Source organism: Erpetoichthys calabaricus, chromosome 16, assembly GCF_900747795.2.
Source record: "Erpetoichthys calabaricus chromosome 16, fErpCal1.3, whole genome shotgun sequence".
In the NCBI taxonomy this organism is placed as follows: Eukaryota; Metazoa; Chordata; class Cladistia; order Polypteriformes; family Polypteridae; genus Erpetoichthys; species Erpetoichthys calabaricus.
The window spans coordinates 47,500,358-47,521,469 of record NC_041409.2 but is presented as its reverse complement, the minus strand read 5'-3'; the positions used below and the strand labels follow the sequence as shown (position 1 = coordinate 47,521,469).

Genomic DNA, 21,112 nt, shown 5'->3' with positions numbered 1-21,112 from the left:
CGCCAAGCGAATAAGGCTTACTCAATGCTAATTTTATGCGTACAGATTAGCAATGAGGAATACATTTAGTATTTTGCACTCCAGCGGCAAACAATTCCAACAGTACGTCATAGATGTGTATGTTGAAACAGAGGGCACGCATCTCAACTATCTCAGGTTACATCAACAAGATCTGCACGTGGAACAATACAAAGGACTATTGGACGCACTGCAAGCAAACGCTGAAAATAACAACGTACGTGTAGGCAAAATGATCATATTACCGTCCACATTTCCAGGAAGTCCAAGATACATGCAACAAAACTATCAGGATACCCATGGCCATAGTGAGTAAATTCGGAAAGTCTGATTTATTTATCACTTTCACATGTAATCCTGCTTGGCCGGAAATTCTACATACACTGTCGGATACCCAAAGACCAGAGCACAGACCTGATACCTGTCTTCAGCCATGGTCAGTTGTACGTGGCTTTTTCTAGGGTTAGATCTTTCGGCTCATTATCTGTCTTCTCCACCAAAACACCTATGCACAACTGCGTCTTTCAAGAAGTATTTATTTCTTCTTGATTTCTGAATTCCTTTCTCACCGTTTTCCGTTCCTGTTCTTACACCGCCGTATGCTACGGCGGGCATTGGCTAGCATCAAGTATTTATCTTAGCATTATAAATTTTCAGACAGCAGGAATATCATGAAGTGAATGTATTCTGTGCGGCAATCCCTGCCTGCGCCTCCTCTTAGTGCAGAGGAAGTCAGTTTAAGAAGCACGTAGCAATTGAAAACTGGGCTGGGGAACACAACACAAAGCATTAACTTATGACAGGGTTTGAGAAAATCTAGCAAATTAAACACTGATTTTAGGGTGAAGTTTAGTTTACGACATTCTACTTTAATGAGAAAATGAACTATGAGAATAAAGTGGAAATGTTGGGAATAAAGTCAACATGTCGACTTTATTCTCGACATATAGTTTTTTTTCTTCACTGTGACCCGAATACGCTTCCATAGGGCTATACCACAAATGGCATTATAAATGCAAGTTGCAGTTTTATTATTTATGTATATAGCTTAGCTTGAAGCAAGGTTCATATTAATGCAATTTGCCTTAATGATGGTTCAGTTGATAAATACATCTCACCAAGTTGCACTTGTTTTGTTTTATTTTTATTTGGTGAATACTGTGTAATGCACCTGGGCTTGAAGTCTTGAAGTAATAGTATTATTACTGGAAGTTGCACTATTATTTATTCTATTATTATTTATTAGTTTAAATATTATGTAGTTTAATGATGGTAAAGTTGTTTAAAAAGTCACTTTAACGTGTCAGTGGACAGACTGTTAACATTAACAGAAAGTGTAGTTGGTTTACAAAAAATATTTACTATTCGTTCCTTTTCTAAGACATGTTCAGTGCAATACAACTTCTGACAAGCACCTCTGGATATTTTACTAAGTCTAAGTGCCTCTTTGGATGGTTGAAAATATGTTGTCAAAATTATAGTTTAAGTTGTTTGCAAAATATGTTCAATAAAAAGGCTCTATATTTTGACTGCAACTGTCATGCAATGTAATTCCTTCTCTTTATCAATGCCACCTCCTTGAAAACTATCACTTTATGGGGCCATGCAAACCTGTATTAATACTTGTGTGCACATTAAAATGTTTTTTTGTACAATGTACAATTCTCATGACAGTGGAATAGGTTATTCTTAGCCAGCCTTCTGCAGTAATTGCAGTGGAAAATGTGGTTAACATCCACTCATGCATGGGAAAAAAATACTGTCAAATACCGTGAAACCGGTATAATTTTGAAAAATACCATGATATAGAATTTTGGTCATACCGCCTAGCACTAAATGAAATCATTGACAAAAGGTATATTCTGCCCTTCCATCATGTGACAGTACTACCAGAAACTGTTAATATGCCATACTGACCACGTATGTTTTAACAAGACCTAAAGAAGTGACAAACTAGGCTTTGTTTTGAAACACATACAGGATATGTGATAGGTTAAATACTTCTAAAGATAAAGGTGTAAGCAAATGTAATATCATGTATGCTTTCACTTTTGTTATTTAATACAAAATTCAAACCTTGGTGAAGCATTCTGATTTTCTGTGTAATTTTTAGTTGAAACAGACCCTAATACATGGAGAATTATTTTTTCTGTATTGCAAAATGATCCTCCAATATAATTTAAATGAGTAGGATAAATTAATATCTCTGGCCAGATATCTTCCTCTCTTCCAAACCCAGGTGGCAGACAAAAGTTGACACCATCACTAATCTGAATGGTAGACACAGTTGAACTGGGGGCTTAGGCACACAGATAGACCCAGACTACAAGAGGAAAAATGCTTATCCAGCTAAGGAAGTTGAAAGAGAAGGCTCTCTGTATTAACATGCCCCAGCAAGATTAATAACACCTCCTGAACTGACCCACAGGCCCACCATGAAGGGGGGGAGAAAAAAAACAAAAAAAAACACTGAGCCACGCTGGCACCAGAGCTCTTCAAACACAAAATCTACGAAAAGGCATTGGCACGAACTTTTATACTGTTTAGGAATTAATTTTTCACTTGTATACTGCAAATGCTTTGGTAACACTAGTGCAAACACATTGTGCTAATGAAACCCATCAGACTTAATAAGCCCAGTCTACATATTTATATCAAAAATACACAGCAGCAAAGTTACCTGGACACTACACAGATGAGTGGTTTTTATTGCCATGAACTCTGATATGACGTAACTAGCTCTCTATGCTTCCCAGGAGACACTCCGTCCTGAAAACTATTTATGCAGAAATACACTACTTACAGAACATAAATAAACTGTTACAAAATCCAGTATTAAAACCAGCATGTGATAATGAGACAATACAATATAGCTAAAATGTATTTTCATAAATAGTGTGATATTTATAAAAAAAAAAAAAGTTACATCTCACCACCATCCCAGTATTACTGTTAGGCTACATCATCCAAGAAATGTTTAGATTTCAGGTTCCAAACACAGTCCAGCACACTAACAATGAAATGCAATAGACAGCATAAACATTCTTTAAAATAAAGCAGTGTCTGGAGATGTCTGAATTTCTAGCAAATAAACAGTGGCACAGTTTAATGTAAAATAAGCTGAAGTGAGAGGTTTTAGATTATTTGAACTGAAATCTAATTATCTGGTGGGGTTGGACAGGACTAGGCAACAACTGGAAAGCAAAGTAAAAACAGCTTAGGTTATAAAGAACTATGAATGGTCTTAAGTTGAATGCATCTGAAAACCCCGGCTTTTCTTCATTGTTTTCTGGTAATGAACCCTATGCTATTTGCCATGTACTGTACAATGGGTTTTTTTATACAAATACATTTTCACCTCCTCCATTAACACACTGTGTATTCATAATTGTTTATTGAAGGAGAATAAGTATGATGTATTGCTACATGAGAAACCTGGACCAGCATTTCTTGATTCCTCAAAGAGAATTTTGGTTTAATGCCAAAACTGACACAAAGAAAAGAATCAAATTTAATGCAATAGGATATATGCCAAGTATACATTTTTATTTAAGGAATAGTACAATGGCCTTCAAAGAAAACATTGCATTAACAAAAATGAAACCTGAGAGCATGTGAAAAATAAAAAGTAATGCATGAATAAATCTATCTTATTCTCGTTTATTTGCCTTTTTCTGTTGCTACCTAAAAACGGGTTTTGAATTTCCTTTTGGATGTATTACAGGATTCAACTTCAAGACTGTGAGTGTTTTCAAATTTTTCTTTTGCCTATTGGACATTAAAGTCTTAACATCTTAACACACACTGCCATTTTTCCTATTAAAATAAAAATCCTTTATTTAAAAGAAAAAAAAAGAATAAAAGAAAGATTCAATAATTATTCCACACAGGGCAATAATTATTCCATTATTGCACACTGGGCAACTATCTTTTTATGTTTTCATAAAATTGCATAAGCCCCTTAAGTTGAATAGAGAGTGTAACTGAGCTACAATATAAGGCACTGCCTCATACTGTATTTAGATATGGAATAAGGTTTTCAAATGGTCACACTAGAGCACCAAAACGTTTTGCTTTTAATTGAACCTATTGTGGCGTTTTCTGCACATTTTTGAATCAGTGATTAAATGAAAAATTAACCCTCTTTCATATGTTAAATCTCTTTCAGACTTGTAGAAGGTTTAACTCCAAGTAGTTTCTGCAATGTAGAGAATGAATTTTTACCATCCATGGTTAAATTGTCTTCTACATTTTGCTTTAGTGAAACAAACCCATAGCACAAGTTTTTTACTACCCAAAATGCAACACAACAGAGACAAAAAAATGCACACTTCGGTCTTTTCAGACCATAAAACCTTCATGCACTTGGTCCGTAGGGTAAACTGTAAATATGATCTGACAGAAGTATTTTAGCAATGTCTTTAATTTCATATTCTCACATGATGTCCAAAAGACAGAAGATGTTTCTTCTATTTCCACGAGACTGCACGTTCTTTAGATTTCCCTAAGACCTCTTAAAGGCCTTACTAACTAAAAACCCTTCTCAGCCACATACTCTGATTTGGACAATGCCGTATTCTAGAACAGACCACGGATGGTGCATATTTTCTCTATTTCTTCTCTTTATATTTGACCTTGACATATCCACATATTTATTTAATAACTGTAGGGAAGGCACATGTCTTAAGCCAAACACATACAGGGCCTTCAGAAAGTATTCAGATCCCTTCACTCTTTCACATTTTGTTATCTTATGCTAAAATAATTTAAATTCAGTTTTTCCCTCATCTAGTAACACTCAATACCTCAAAATGACAAAGTAAAAACAAGAACTAACAATTAAAAATTTTTTTTCAAATTTATTAAAAATGAAAAACTGAAATATCCTATTGGCACAATCCTTTAGACTAGAGCCTTTGCTCAGTACTTGTAGCACCTTTGGCAGTGATTAGGGTCTGGAGTCTTCTTGGCTATAAGGCAACATACTTCACATGCTTGGATCTGAAGATTTTTTTTTTACTATTCTTCTCTGCAGATCCTCTGAAACTCTGTCATGCTGGATGGAGACTGTTGGTGGAGCAGCTATTTTCAGGTCTCTCCAGAGATTACATTCAAGTCAGGACTCTGACTTGGCCACTCAAGAACAATCCTTAAACCACTGCTGTGGTGTCTTTGATTTTTGCTTAGGGTCATTGTCCTAAGGTCCAGAACCCTCTGAAACAGGTTTTCATCTCTGTACTATGCTCTGTTCAACTTTCCCTCAATCCTCACTAGTCTCCCAGTCCCTGATCAGCTACCACCATGCTTCACCCTTATAATGGTATTACAAAGGTGATCAGCAGTGCCTGGTTTGTGAAACTCGAAACTGATGCTAAGCAGTTCAATCTTTGTTTTATCAATCTTGTAAAATCTTGTTTCTCATAGTCTGGGAGTCCTTTAGGTGCCTTTTTGCAAACTCCAATCAGCTTCCATGTGTCATCTGGCCACTCTACCATAAAGCTGAGAATAGTAGAATGTTGCAATGATGGCTGTACTTCTGGAAGTTTCTCCTATCTCCAAACAGGTTCTCTGGAGCTCAGCCAGGGTGTATATTGGGTTCTTTGTCACCTCTCTTACCAAGGCTCTTCTCCTCTGATTGCTCAGTTTGGCTGGGCAGCAAGCTCTATGAGGAATCGTGTTTGCTGCACTTTAATTAGGCCACTTGGCTCTTCAGTGATGGAAGAATCGTTGCAACCATCCCCCAGTTCTGTGGCTCGACACAATCCTGTCTCTAATCTTTGCAGGCAGTTTATTTTGAACTCATGATTTGGTTTTTGTCCTCTGGTACACATTATCAACTGTAGGACTATCTACAGACAGCTGTGTGCCCATCCTAAACATATCCAATTAATTGGAATGACTACAGGTGGACTCCAAACAAGGTGTATTAACATCTCAATTAGGATCAATAGAACGGGATGTACCGTAACCAAATATCAAGTATCACAGCAAAGGGTCTGAATACTTGTGTCAACATGATATTTCAGTTTTTTTTGTTTTTTTTTTTAACAAATTTGCCAAAATTCCTATGATCCTGTTTATTAGTAGTATTGACAATCATGAGATACTGGAATTGTTCTACTTCTTTAAGAAAACAACAGAAACATAAACTTTAGTCTTAAATTTAATGGAAGCATAATACATACATTAAAAAGTAAACACTGAGAGGCTAACCAAATTTGAAATAATGAGGATACGTTTGAAGCAACAAATAGATAGGAGAACACTAGAAATGAATTACAACAGTGGTAGATTAAAACACTCATTTTTTAATGTTTGGATATACAGTATAAACAGAATGCAGCATAAAAGATTAACAAAACCAGTAGTATTTGGGGGTGTGCAAGAAGTGAAGACAAGGAAGAAGATGATGATTAGACAACATAAGAAAATTAAGTTGATTCAAATGGCTCAAGAAAAAATGAATAGGAGCATGTAAAAAAGGAAACCTCTTAATGTTAGATCCAGTGATCCATGGAGCAATGATTACAACACATACAGTGGTCAATGATATAATCTCCTTGACAAATTAATTTGCTACAACACAAAACTGACTTATTTGTTTAGAAATATGCATCAATTACACCATTCACTTGCTAAACCCTCTCAGTATTTTATAGGGTCAGTGTGTCACAAAGACCTGCAGCCCCATCTGACATTATCAGGAACAGGACCAATCCTAGATGATAAATCAGTGGGCTGAGTCACGCTTTCTCACTCACTCACATCAAGAAAATATACAGTGGCCAAGGAAACCAATTTGCACATGTATGGGAGGAAACCACATTAAGTACAGATAACACTCTCAGATAAAGGAAAAAAAAAATGTGCCAACACTCCAAACAGACCTACATATGGCCAGGAATCAAACCTACATCACTGCAGCTATGAAACCACAGTGCAAACTATTGCACCTCTGTGCTGCTTCCTATTTCTTATACAGTACTAGGAAGGGATGTTTTCCTGACATACTTTCTTTATTCCATTAGCCCTGCTTCCTTCCATCTTATTAATGTTTCCAAGATTAGTGTGATCAAAACAAACAGGTTTGTGCTACACACTTGTATAACAGTGCAAAATAACGTTAACTCTGCAAATATTGTACGTTTGATTGAATGATACATTGCGTAACATAGATCAGAACAAGTAAATAGAAAATACATCAACTATTTGTCAGAAAACAATAACCTTCACAGGACAAATAAATGATTGTTTTTTGTTTTTTTCTACCCTTTGCTGGTTTATCACACCACAAAGCCTACAATGTAATAAACTTTTCTTCTACCCAGGCAGTCAGTTAAGTGTGCTACCAGTTCAACTCTGTATTAAAGTGTTTAACAAAAATTGCAAAGAACATATGTGGGTTTGTATGTAGAAGCACATGCGTATGAAGGGAAAACCTTTACTTACTAAAGGTAATGTCACATTGCACAACTTTTGCATCAGTTTTTAGCTATGGTCTTTTCACAAAATCTTAGCGTATCAGAAACAATTGGCGGTATGCTCCCTGAAGCCAGTCCAGAAGTGCAACCAACCACTGCAAAATTCTACTTACTTCAACATAATTAGTGTAGGGGCTAGCTCTGTGTGCATGACAGTCAACAGCCTGAGAATATTCATCAGGAAATATATTTCATATAACGCATCAACAAGAAATAAGGAACATAGGTGTTTTGGACATGACAAACAGAAGAGAGGCTTGTCTGTCTGATGTCTCATGTTTTACGTACCATGACAGAATGAAAAAGGAAAAGGACAGAGATTACGGCTGAATTTGCTGTACCTGTTAATCCTTCATATAGCACCAGTTCTGTCATTCAGCAGACAATTGACTGTGACAAAAAGGGGTGAGCGCGACTGTGCTGATAGGTTAGCAGCCAGTTGCTAAATGTGATTTGTCTAGCAATTTTCAGTAGTATAAACTGATATGGTCCAGCAACAACATCAGCAAAAACCAGTCTACAAGTCTGACATACTCCACAGCTAAAAGGTACTGTCACGTGCATGTGCTTGGGTAAGGGCTCTGGTGATGGTAGTTAACTCGCCAAACCAGGGATTAGTGCCATGTTTTAATGTCTTCTCTCTTCCTCACTCTGAAGAATGGAAACTTGATGGCTTTTCCACCTCTGGCATCACCCTCTTGGACCCGTCCCTTCCTGTCTGAAAACTATATAACCAGTCGCTTGGCTATCTTTGAGTCAGCTCACTATCGGACTCCCATCTGAACAGACGTCTACTTTATCTGTGTAAAAAGATCAATTTCTTTTTATTTTCATTATACGAAGTCACAGATATGCCTCAAACCTTATTCAGTGTCTACTCCTTGTTTTATAGCATGTAATGTCACATTGGCTTACAGTAAGGTTACAAATGAAGTATCCTTTCACACAGGCAGAAGGGCTGAGTCATATGCGATCAAAAATACCAAAAAAGCTGATATGGAAATTTTATGGACAGGCCTCGCAAAATTGCAAAGAATTTTATTAAGATGGTATATGTGTTAACAAAGCTGGAAAAATTTGGGGGAAAAAAAATACCAGAGAGTCTTCACTTACAGCACACATATGACTGAACCAGGGACACAGGCAATGAAAATGACTGTAGGGCTTGACTGTTTAGCAGAACTTTGCTTTCTTTGCAAAGTTTTACAGAACTTACTAGTAAAGGAAGACATTTTAAAACAGGGTAGTAACTCTACACTTAGGTAGGTAGGTTAGGAGAATGTGCTGATACAGCATGTTGCCGCACCCACCACATGTCACTTAAACTAAGGAAAGAAAATGACACACACCTGCCATCAGATACTGCCCCGCACAGTATCATAGATTGCTCATAGATGGTATTTGCCCCCAGTGAAGGAGGCAGCCCAATCTGCTAACTTTAAAGCAGCAGAGAAGTTTGGGGTGGGGAGCACGAGATGTGAAAATGAAGTGTGAAAATTCAGCCTGATTTTGCTTTCTGTCAAGCAAGTATTTTATAACCCGCAGTAGGTCTTTGCAACTTCTTTGTGACTCATGCACATCACAAAAAATAATCATTAAGTAAATACAATTAACTCTGCACTCTACTATTATTGTCCTTCTTCACTTTTATTGTCCCTACTGCTTTATGTGAGATGACAGATTTATGTGTGTTACTAAACAAACATTTCAAGGTCATATTGGGCTTTATGAACTTAAATGGTTAAGATGGGAGTATCCTGGGTTTAGTGGACTAACAACAAAGGAATCATTAAACCAGCAGTAATAAACAAGTCAGTTTTGCCACCCAGAGCAGATGAACAGAGATGTTTTCTAGGTACAGTTCAGTCTGAATATTCCTAACTAAACATGTCACACCTTAGCAACTTTCCTATCAAGAAAAAAAAAAAAAAATCGGATGTAGCCAACATGTGAACTTCTCAAAATTTACAACATTAACACAGTATAGGATAGGAGTTTACCAAAATAAATGCAAGATGCCACCACTATAGCATTTGTCAGTTTTTCAAGTTAAAAGCTCAAAGCACAAGCTTTGGATTAAGCTCAGAACTGTGAACGGTGAACTTTTTAGCAGTCACTTGGCTGCTGCTGGGATCAGTTTTAAAAATTTTGAACTTTAACATCTCAAAGCTGAAAAGTAGGAATTCACCAAAAACATAATCCACTGTTAAGACTAACAAGTGAAAGTTGTTCACAGAATTTTATAAGAATTAGTCTATTAGTTCTTGACTTACAGTATTCATAAACCTACTTCATAGACACACATAATGTGGATATACATTTGCATGCATCTTCAAAACAAATTCTATGGATATAAAAATTGTTTTTTTCTTTGAAACCTCAAAGCTGATTTTTTCATGAAATCAATGAGAAGCATAGAGAAAGTAAAAAAATAACATTGTAGCTGAGTTGTTCTTTATGAGCCTCATAATTTTATTGTCTAGAAATGGAACCCTTTGGTTAATACCCAGTGCAGGCCATTATTTACTCATGGACTATCATGTTCCAAATCAGGGAATAAAAGAAATGGCTTATTAGAAGCTAAAGGCACTAATAAAATCTTTTGGAAAAATAAAGACTCAAACCATGCCTCTCTCATTTAAATACTCTAAATATAAATTTTTTAATTTTTAAAATTTAAGACACCTAAATAAAAACACAATTAGCATAAAAGAGTCAGAAAAACAGATACAATATTGGAGAATTTTACCAAAATACATATCTTTGAAGGAAAAATTGCATTATTCTGCATGCAATAAGCAAAAACATTTGGAAATACTTTTTTAATGAATATTCCATACATTTGGACAGCAAAGTAAAATGTATCTGTAATAGGAGAACATCCATCCATCTTCCTAGTCCGCTTATCCAGTGCAGGGTCACAAGTCAGTTGAATTCTATCCCAGCAATCACAGGGCACAAGGTAGAAATAACACCTAGAAAGGGTGCTAGTCCTCCACAGGGAGAAAACACACAAACACCAGTCAATTTAGCAACACCAGCTCGCTTAACTTAATTCACCTCTCTTTGCACTGTGAGAGGAAACTGGGTCACTCAGAGGAAACCCACTAGAATACTTGGAGAACATGCAAACTCCAAGGAGGGAACACCCAGCGCTACCACTGTGCAAACATGCCATCCTAATAGTGCAACATTCAATGCCGCATTCAAAGAAAAACTAAAAACACACACTCAATCAAGATATACAAAAAAAAAAAACAGCTAACCACTAACCTTAACCCAAAGGGTTGCTGATCTCATAAGGAATTTAATTTTGGATACTACAACTCTAACCCACAGCTCTGCAAATCATAACAAACACATTAGAAATGCCATTAACTTCAAAAGCATGTGTCAATTTGTCTGAAGTACAAGAGAATTCTATGCAAATATTCTGCATTAATATCTGAAGTGATTAAATATATTCAGGAAGACATGAAACTTTATTCAGCATTCTATTGTTTTGTAAATCAAACAGCTTTGCCAAGTTATATAAGCTCTAAATAACATAAGATAAAGTTTTAAAAGGAACAGTCTATTCAGTTCTTTTCTCCCTCCTTCTGGCTGTCAAGTCCCTCACTGGTGAGCCATCAGCCTCATGGGTTCTGCTTCTCTAAATGCTACTGTCTGCTGAAACTTTTGTTGTGAGGTGGAGTGACTTCAGATCTTGGTTTACTGTATCTAACCAACTTTGATTTTTCCTGCCATAACTCCAAAGTTCAATAAGTGTTTATGGGTTTAACATTAGTCCCGCACTTACTGGGAATTCCTCGTTCTTGGGGAACAACTGCAAGCCCCGGTCTCCAGCACGAATGCGGTTCAACGACTTACCTACGTCTTTCGGCGCTGGGTAGACACATGTTGATCCATTCAGTGTAGCGCACGTGCAGTACCGGACATCCAAGGGCATCACAGACCTGTTAATGCTCAATCTCACGTGGCTGAAAGCCACTTGTCCCTAAGAAGTTGGACGCTCACCGCTCTTTGGTCGCGTAACTATTTAGCAAGCGGGAGTCTCGTTCGTTTTCTGAATTAACCAGACAAATCGCTCCACCAACTAAGAATGGCCATGCACCACCACCCACAGAATTGAGAAAGAGCTATCAATCTGTCAATCCTCTCCGTGTCCGGGCCGGGTGAGGTTTCCCGTGTTGAGTCAAATTAAGCGAAAGGCTCCACACCTTGTGGTGCCCTTCTGTCAATTTCTTTAAGTTTCAGCTTTGCAACCACACTCCCCACCCCGGAACTCAAAGACTTTGGTTACCCGGTTGGCTGCCCGGCGGGTCATGGGAATGACGCTGCCGGATCACCTGTCGGCATCGTTTATGGTCGGAACTATGACAGTATGTGACCGTCTTCGAACCTCCGACTTTCGTTCTTGATTAATGAAAACATTCTTGGCAACTGCTTTCGCTCTCGCTCAAACTGTTGTCGGGCGTGTGCCATGGTCGGGTGCTTAGTGAATTGTTGGTGGGCAGGGCTCTGTGTTGTCGGCAGGCATGGCTCTGTGAGTTGTCATCATATCCCATGGTCTTAGCGTTGGTGGGCGGGTCTCTGTGAGTTGGCGGGCGTGGCTATGCCGTGCGTATCCCATGGCTGTCTTGCTTGTTCTGTCGGCTTAGTGAATTATATATATATATATATATATATATATAGATATGCCAATCAATACATATTTGTTTGAATTAGGGTTTGCAAATATCACAGTGATACAGAAACATAATATGTCTATGAGCTGTGAAGCATTATTATTTTTGTTGTGCACTTTCTTTGTAACTTATTTATATTGCAAATCAGTGTATCAAATGAAAGACAACACCCGAGTACCGATACATTAGTTCTTCAAAAAATAATAGCATATCATTTATGCTCTGTCATTGTGTTAATCATATAGCTTCTTGCATGGTCTTTAACCGTTTATGTATTTCTATCACAGCTTGGAAATTTAGACAGCTTTGCAACATCAAAATTAGCTCCAATTATTAAACAGCAAAATGGTCGTTGAAGATTAATTACATTTTACAGTATATTAGCCTTTTTCAAAGATACCTTTGTTAGATTAACTGGCCACATTAAACTGGAGTGGTATGAGTGCTATTGAGTATGTGCCCTTTGATGGACTTGCACCCGGTACAGGGTTAGCTCCTATCTGCTGTCTCTTGTGGTTATTTTGAGGAAAGGAAAACTTTCAGTAATGGAGGTGACTAGGAGAAGAAATGTCAAAAATCAAACCAAGGAAGGAAAGGAAAGGACTGTCCTATATTTTGTCAGTCCTAAATACTAAACCAAAAATCAAAACCGAGAAGCCAGAAAAGGGGGTCTGGACACTAGACATAATTCCTAAAATCAAATATGCAGATATATATTTTGATTTATCAGCAAACTTGGAAGACCAGAAAGTGCACAGTGCCAACCTTTTGTCCCATCGCAGTGATGACAATAGCATTGCGCATCTGTGAGGAATACTGCATAGCAGTAATTGCTGGCCAAAATAGCAGTGCACAGGAAAACCAAAATGTCATTGGAAAAATACAGAAAAGATAACAAGTAGAAAATTACTTCTAAACCAAAGAGTATTATCATAAATGGATTCAGTAACTTAAAATAGATTTAAGGATGTTATTTGTTGAGGATAGAGTTCAGTAAAGCAGGTATAAAATAATTATGAATATGGATTATAACACTGTTGGCATGTTGAGAGACATGTTGAAAACTAGAATTAAGAAGTACAACCATATAACTCTAATGTTTAAATTACTACACCGACTTCCATTTAACTTAAGAGTAGATTTTAAAATGCTCCTTTATACATATAAAACCATAAATGATTTAGGCTCCCATGCCTAACAGACCTTATTAACTCTGTAATGATCTAGCTACATTAGTGACGTCTCTTCTGCCTTAGTATTCAGTATTCAAGAATAAAGATTCATTACTGGAGCATATGCTTGTTAGAGCTGCTGTCGGGAATATTCATATTGCTTTATAATAATTTAGGCCATTACGTTGTATAAATCTTTCAAATGTTCTTTTTCTTCTTAGAGTCTAATTAAGGAACTTGGTGTGGCTCAGAGTGGTGTCAGCACTAATCATGGATCCACAGTCAGACTATTAGTACTGTACTATAATAGTTGTAATTAGCCTTTGTCATGAAGTACATCAGGCTGCAACCACAGTACCTAGAACAGTGGAGAGTGGGATGAGAAAAACTTTCACATGTTTACAAATAAACAAACCGTGTTGGTACATTATATGTATATAAATGGCCTTGGTTGGGGCAAGTAATATATATAGAAAAATACTTGACACATGCACTGTTCATATGTTTAAAGAGTGACAGTGAAGTAACGTCATGTTTTTTTGCCCTTTATTTAGAAAAAAAAACATTACAAGCGAATACAGCTTAATCAAATAAATATGATTAACATACAACAGTATGCTTCAAAATTAATACAAAGAAAATAACTTAGCATTCAATCCCCATCCAGAATGAGCAGTATATCTCTGTTAGTGTTTCAATACTGCATTTGCTTTATGCTATACTAACAGCTACCCATCTAAGACGGGCTGAAATCTAAATAATCAAAAGTAGACCTCTGCGCTAACACTGAAGCAGTGCGCTTTCAATAGTAACTTATTTTGTAATGCATGTAACAATAAATGCCATGTTTTGGATAAATGCAATGCATGTTTCTGGTACATGCTATTTGGTATGGGATTCATAAAAGCAGTATTTGTGAAGCACCATCTGTCGGAAAGACAAATGAAATGCATTTTACTACCACAAATGTTTGTGATGTGCCATCTGTTGAAATGACAAATGCACTGCATTTTATCAACACAAATGTTTGTGATGTGCCATCTGTTGGAAATGACAAATGCACTACTTATGTCTCTGTTATATGCCATTTGGTAAAGGATTCATAAAAGCAGTGTTAATATTTGTAATGTGTCATATGTATGAAAGACAACTGAAATGCATGCTATTACTATAAATGTTTTTGATGCATCATCTGTTGGAATGACAGGAACACAGCAACCAGATGGACACACAGATACACAGACACTTATACTGTTGTTAACATCCGCCTTAATAAAAGGATATCTCTAATTTGTAATTAGTGTCAAGGGAAGTGTTCTTATTAAGTGAAGGCACATTTTTTGGACTGAAATGGAATTTAAGCTGAAGTCAAAAATGCTTGCAGTTGGTTTGAGTTTTGCTTTATTTTTCTTTTTAAGCTACAGTAAGCCTGCTTTGTTTAATTTACTAATCAAGGATGCAAAACACTCACAGTATGAAGGTGGCAGTGCAGACTTCGTAAGTAGAGATAGAAAAAAAGCTGGATACAGTGGAACCTCCAGTCACGAACGTCTCTGAACAAGTACAAATCGGGTTACGACTAAAAGTTAGACAAACTTTTGAATCTGTTCACGACCGCACACTCGGGTGACGAACAAGACAGTTTCCCTTCCGGTTTGTACGCGCCGATGATTTCCGCACGTGTTCAGTCTCTCCCTGTGCATTTGCTGTGAACTCTTTGTGCTCTATTTCGTTTCCCTTCCGGTTCGTACGCGCCGGTGATTTACACACATGTTCAGTCTCTCCCTATACCTGTACAGTACATTGTTCTCGGTCAGACGTGCATCGCGCAGAGGGACTTTACCAAAAACTGTAATCTCCTCTCCACCCAGTACCTCCTCACTTCCTTCATGCCAGAACTCGAATCATGCAAGGTTAGTTTTCTTGGTTGTTTATGGTTAGTTTTTGTATAAATTACGGATTTTTCAAATGTTCATTTTTTCCCCTGTGCTTAAAACTTAAAAAAATTGTTTACAGCGATCGGGTCATAAGGCTATTAGTGTGAACTCCTGCAATGTTACTTTCTTGATTGTTTATAGTTGGTTTTTAAATACAGTTCGGATTTATTCAAATGTTTCTTCTCTTCCCTGTGCTTAAAACTCATTAAAAAAAAGTGTTTACAGCCATCGGGTCGTAAGGCTATTAGCGTGAACTCTTGCAATGTTAGTTTTCTCTGTTCAAGGTTTTCTCAGTGTTATTCAATGTTTTTACATTTATTTTATTATTACACTGTGCATGCTATGGTATAATTAACTATTTTTGTGCTTAAAAATCTTTCAAAACAATATATTTACATTCAGCTCGTACGGTCCGGAACAGATTAATTGTATTTACATATAATCCTATGGGGGGGAAACTGCTTCAGGTCACGACCAAATCGGGTTGCGACCAGAGTTTTGGGACGAATTACGGTCGTGACCCGGGATTCTACTGTATGTAAATTTATTTCCAATTATAAAGTGCTGATTTATATTTTAGAAGTTCACGAGAAGTTGTTTCTGAAATTATACCTCTGATCATCTGCCCATTTCTACTGTAAAAATGGATGTAAAATGTTGGAATGTAAATGCTCCACAACACCTATGAACAACAAGTATGAGGAGAGTTCTCCAAAAAGTTGATTTCACAACATAAATCAAACAATTTAGAAAACATGCAGTGTTACCATGGCCTATGCTTGTTCTCCTTGTCATTAGATCAAGCATTCACAGACAGAAGTGCAAATATCAGACAAACGTGATATTGTCCTCGTAATTTTTAATTTTAAAAATATTATACATTTATTATTTTAAAATATTTCCTAACCATTGCTAAACTATACAACACATTCCTTAATTTAACACCTTAGAGTTATTGTTTGCACTTATAAATTTAGGAGACAAGTTATTATAGGATATTCAAAATAACTTGAGATTTGTCAAACAAATTACACACAGTCCTTAATTTCTGATGCTCACAGATACACCTTCTTATCTTTCTTTTCCAGTCTCTGTCTTAAATAAATTGGGGTGATGACAGCCTTTTCAGGTTTTAATGTGGGGCCAAAAAAAACATGCTAATTGTTCTAATGTAATAGTGAATATTCTCATCATTAATCCTTACTTAACAGATGTCAAATTCCAGGCTAGCAAAATAACAACAATCTTCTCACTACAATTAGACCCAAGGCTAGATCAGAACTAACAAACCACTGCTGCTTGACAATCAATAGGGTCAATGCAGCTGTAGCTGTCCACCATGATAGCAGAGGTGCAGAGTACTAGTGTAGTCAAAATGATATAATCACTGTATTGACGATTTAACACTTCAGTTAACATACACAATGTGTTTGGCACTGCTTCTGATTTTAACTATCCTGCCATACAATTTTAATAAAAATTGCTGGGGGATGTGGGTTTTTTTTGTAATTAGTTACTGCATTTACATTTACAACATGTCTCTTCTGGCAGATCCACAACCTTTGAAGTGTTAACAGGCAGGTGTAGTAAAGTTAACCAAACTAGAATCATATTGGTTTCACAGGTTCATTGACCTTGGTTCAGTTCTAGTACTGTTCTTCAAGGTCTTCAGTTTCTAAAGTGCATTTTTGAAACTGTTCAAAAGTAATTTTTAAGACAAGAAAAAGTTATAAGTTATGCACAAACACAGAAAACAGAAATAAGAACAGTGATACATGGTTTTGACTATAAAGGCTTCAGTGCGTAAAGTTTATACACCAAAAAATGTCTCAGTAAGCTTCTTTTCTATGTTTTTCAATGTGACCTTTTTTAACTTTTGGAGATGCATGCTGAGGTGGCTCTCCACTAACTTCACATTATGGTATAGTTGTTAAAGTCTTGGGCTTTAAACCCAGAGGTTGTGGGTTCAAATCCTGCCACTGACCCTGTGCGACTATAAGCAAGCCACTTCACCTGCCAGTGTTCCAGTTGGAAAACCAGAATAAATGTAACCAATCGTATCTGAAATGTTGTAAGCTGCCTTGGTAAAAGGTGTCCGCCAAATATTAAGCAGTCTTTAGATGTATTATAAAGAGGCAGTGTGGCATAGTGGTTTGGACTTCAAACCCCAAAGCTGCAGGTGCAAATTCCTGTCTACTAGCTCTATGTGACCATGAGGGAGTCATTTCACCTGCCAGTCCTCCAATTGCAAAAGAAATACAACCAAATGTATCTCAAATGCTGTAAATCACCTTGGATAATGGCATTAGCCAAATACGTAAATGTAAAACAATTTAAAAAATAAATAAATCTGCTTTCTAAATCAAACATGCATAAATTACTACTTATTACATCGATAAGACCTTATCCAAGGTGACTTACAACATTTGAACGATACAATGGGTTACATTTATTTTTTTTCCCCCCATATGATGCACAGGCAGAAGTGGCGACTTGCTCAGGGATACTGTACAGAGAGTTAGTAGCAGGATTTGAACCCACAATCTCAGAGTTGGAAGTCCAAAGTCTTTACCAATGCACCACTCTGCCTCCATTTATGTTTAATCAGTTTGTGCATTGTTTTTGTGTGTTTTAAGAAATCTGCATCTGTTTACCAGTTTTTTATTTTGTAATGAGTATAAGCTATACTTTTATTTTAACCTGAGGATTGTTAACAACTCCTCTGTGCCTGCGCTCAGTGATGAGCGCTATACAAAAAATAATTTGTATTGTAAAGTCAAGAACCAACTAATTTACATAATGATGTAGCTTTGAACCAAAGAAATGTTGCTTTTAAAATAAGATTGACAAAGCCTAGAACTCAAGCCTTTTTTTTTTTTTTAAATGCACTCTATAATCTTACTTTCAAGCTTTTTATTGTAACAACAGGGTGGACTGAAATTCGTACCTAAAGGTAAGAAAAATAAAAATAGTCTTTCCAGGTAATTTTTATTAATAATAATGTTTTTTATTTATATAGAACCTTTCCCATTCTTTCCATAATATTTTATTTCCAACTTGAGAACAGATTATAGGTTGGCTATGCATTTTTAACAGCAATTACTAAAGCATGAAATTCTGCAAAGGACAGAGAAGGTCAGTACAGTGACCATTCCAACTGCAACTCAAATTTGCCAGTTTGAGAATGTCACGTTATGTTAAAATAAAACTGCAAGGTGACCATGAAAGATGTGAAGTCTTTTCTGAAAGCCAACCATACGCCCAAGGGTGTGCAAACCACACATTGGCTCTCATAATTGCATGAAATAAAATTTGCTAGTCCAGAAGTGTCAATTGTGTGGTGGCTGTTAATTCTTCCTTTTCTCTCTAAAAAACATCAAATCACCTTTCTTTACCAACACATAACATTATTCTGTTATAAATATAAATAGCACAAACAGATGATCCAATAGTAAAGCATGGATTTAAAATATTGCCTATTACTATATATAAATTCTATTGGACATAGTAGGAAAGTGCATGAAAACAAATCTGTATTGGCTTCATTATTATATTTGTAGTAGTGCACAATTAAAGAAATGGCTACTGTATTTGAATAACATTCACTGCCATTAAACTAGAATAAGCTTTAACAGTTAAGCACTAGTATTGCTTTGCTTAACCTTAACAATGAGAATCATTCTGTGCCGCATTTGACAAATTCTAGCTACAGAAAGGGAGAAGACGGAAATAAAATCTAACATCTCCGCAAACTCCAACAGCTGTGAGCGTTTCAGTTCATCAATGTTCCTCTCTAAAAAGGCCAAGCCGCACTCCTGGCTTTCGAGTGCAAATCCTGGCGGAATGATCCCACCACTAGGCTGCACTGCTTCAAGCAGGCGAATCCCAGGCTGGAAGGCCTTTTGTTTATCTTGGATACCGAAATGGAAACAAAAAGTCACCGCTCATGATAACTTAATAGAAATATATAAATGGTTGTTAAACATGCACTGCCTGATCTGAGGACAGCTGCAGAAAACTTTACCACTGACTTCAACGTGCTTAAATAATACTAAAATTACCGGGTGAAATTGCCTACTCTGCAATAGACTCTTCCATTTGCAGTAAACATTCCTGGGCGGATGTTCTCAGCATTTTAAAATGAAAAGCGGCAGTGTTCCAACAGATTTTTCTTCTGCCCGATGTCATTAATTAGATGGGCAGTTGTGTACCTCAATCATAATACAAACCACGCGCACCACTTTGCTGTGAATCGCATTTGGGAAAGAGACATTGGAGTAATGAAGCAGAAGAAAACGGACCCATGCCGGCGTTTCCCAATTCTTCAGAACACGAATTATTAAAGCAGGGGTTAGCCGCCGAGACCGTTTCGAATATCTAATTTAACATTCAAAGCGAATTATGCTCCCATACATGCGAAATCACCATATAAACTCTCCCAATTATTAGATTGAGTAATGGTGAAAAATGAATTTGTAAAGAAAATTTGCAAATATACAGTACAAGGAAAATTGTAGAAAATTGTGTTTGCACGAATACATAAGCACCACACAGACTTACCGTTCACAGTTAGGCGGAGACAATGGGGGGAATACAATTGTACTGATGAAAGGGTCAGCTCCCAAATTCTGACTTTATTGTTAATCGAACCGTCGACCTGGCTGTTTCCTTTTCATTGAGTTAAAAGATGCCCGAGAAACGCGAATTCATTCACACGTTGAAGTTCCTTAGCAATTAATTGTACATCCAGAGAAGGTTGCTTTATTAAGTCAGCCGAATTCCTCCGATCTCCACGTCCAAATCCGATACCTCGTTATGTTAATTTTTTATTGCAGATTAGACAATCTCCGGTGGAAAGGATCATAGGCGCATACTTTACAGGAAATGCAGTTCCTCCTTTGTTTCCTTCAGCTTTTCCTTGCCTGCTCTTTTTCCCCCTTTCTTCTCTTTCTCTCTCTCTCTCTTTTAAACAACAGTGATTCTTCTTCCAGGATCTTTCCTTGCTCGCTCTCGCTCGTCCCCCGTCTCTCTCTCTCTCTCTCTCATTCAAAAGCGAAGCCGGCTCTTCCACCCTGAATCCCACCTCCCCATTTCTTTCGCTATTGAATTCACACGTTCGCTCCCACCACCACCCCCCAGCTTTCTCTTCCAGTTGCGTTTTCTGTCTCTTCTCTGTTTACATGAGTTACGGCTGGGAAAAGAACGTTGTTCACAAACGCGTAACAGCACTGTCTTGTGGCCTGACACACAAATGGCGCACCTTACTACTATACAATTCCCTTAACATCCGAGACAGCTAAATTGCATAGGGCCATGTCTGCACGTCGAAACAAAAATACCACTGCATCACATTTCCTATCTTGTCATTTTATATACTTTGGAGTGTTAAATAAATAACGGTAAGAATGGTGCATATATTTATCTTGATTTTCAGAAGGCTTTTAATGAGGTACCACATGTAAGTTTAGTGATCAAACTAAAAGAAGTATCAATTCAGAACACACAAAACATTGGAAGCAAACGGTCATGATGAGGGTAACTTTTCATAATTAGGTGATGTTAAAAGTGGTGTCTCCGTGTGGTGTGGTGTGACTGTTGCTCTTTTTTAATATATACCAGGGGTGTCAAACGCCAGTCCTGGAGGGCCGCTGTAGCTGCAGGTTTTCATTCTAACCCTTTTCCTAATCAGTGACCAGGTTTCACTGCTAATTAACTTCTTTTCCCTTCATTTTAATAGTCATGTTGTTAGGATTCAGTCTTCTGAATTGATTCTTTTCTTCATTAAATAACAGCATACTAGAAATGAGACATGAAAC

General features: G+C 37.0%; 1 protein-coding gene across 1 annotated transcript in view; it reads right to left on the bottom strand.

The window, feature by feature from the left end:
- vangl2 (VANGL planar cell polarity protein 2) overlaps positions 1-20,534 on the bottom strand; it is a 101,590-nt gene extending 81,056 nt beyond the window's left edge. The window contains exon 1 of the mRNA XM_028821129.2: positions 19,857-20,534. The gene's annotated coding sequence lies outside the window, so the exon portion shown is untranslated. The remainder of the gene's footprint in view (positions 1-19,856) is intronic.
- Between the last annotated feature and the right edge of the window lie 578 nt (positions 20,535-21,112).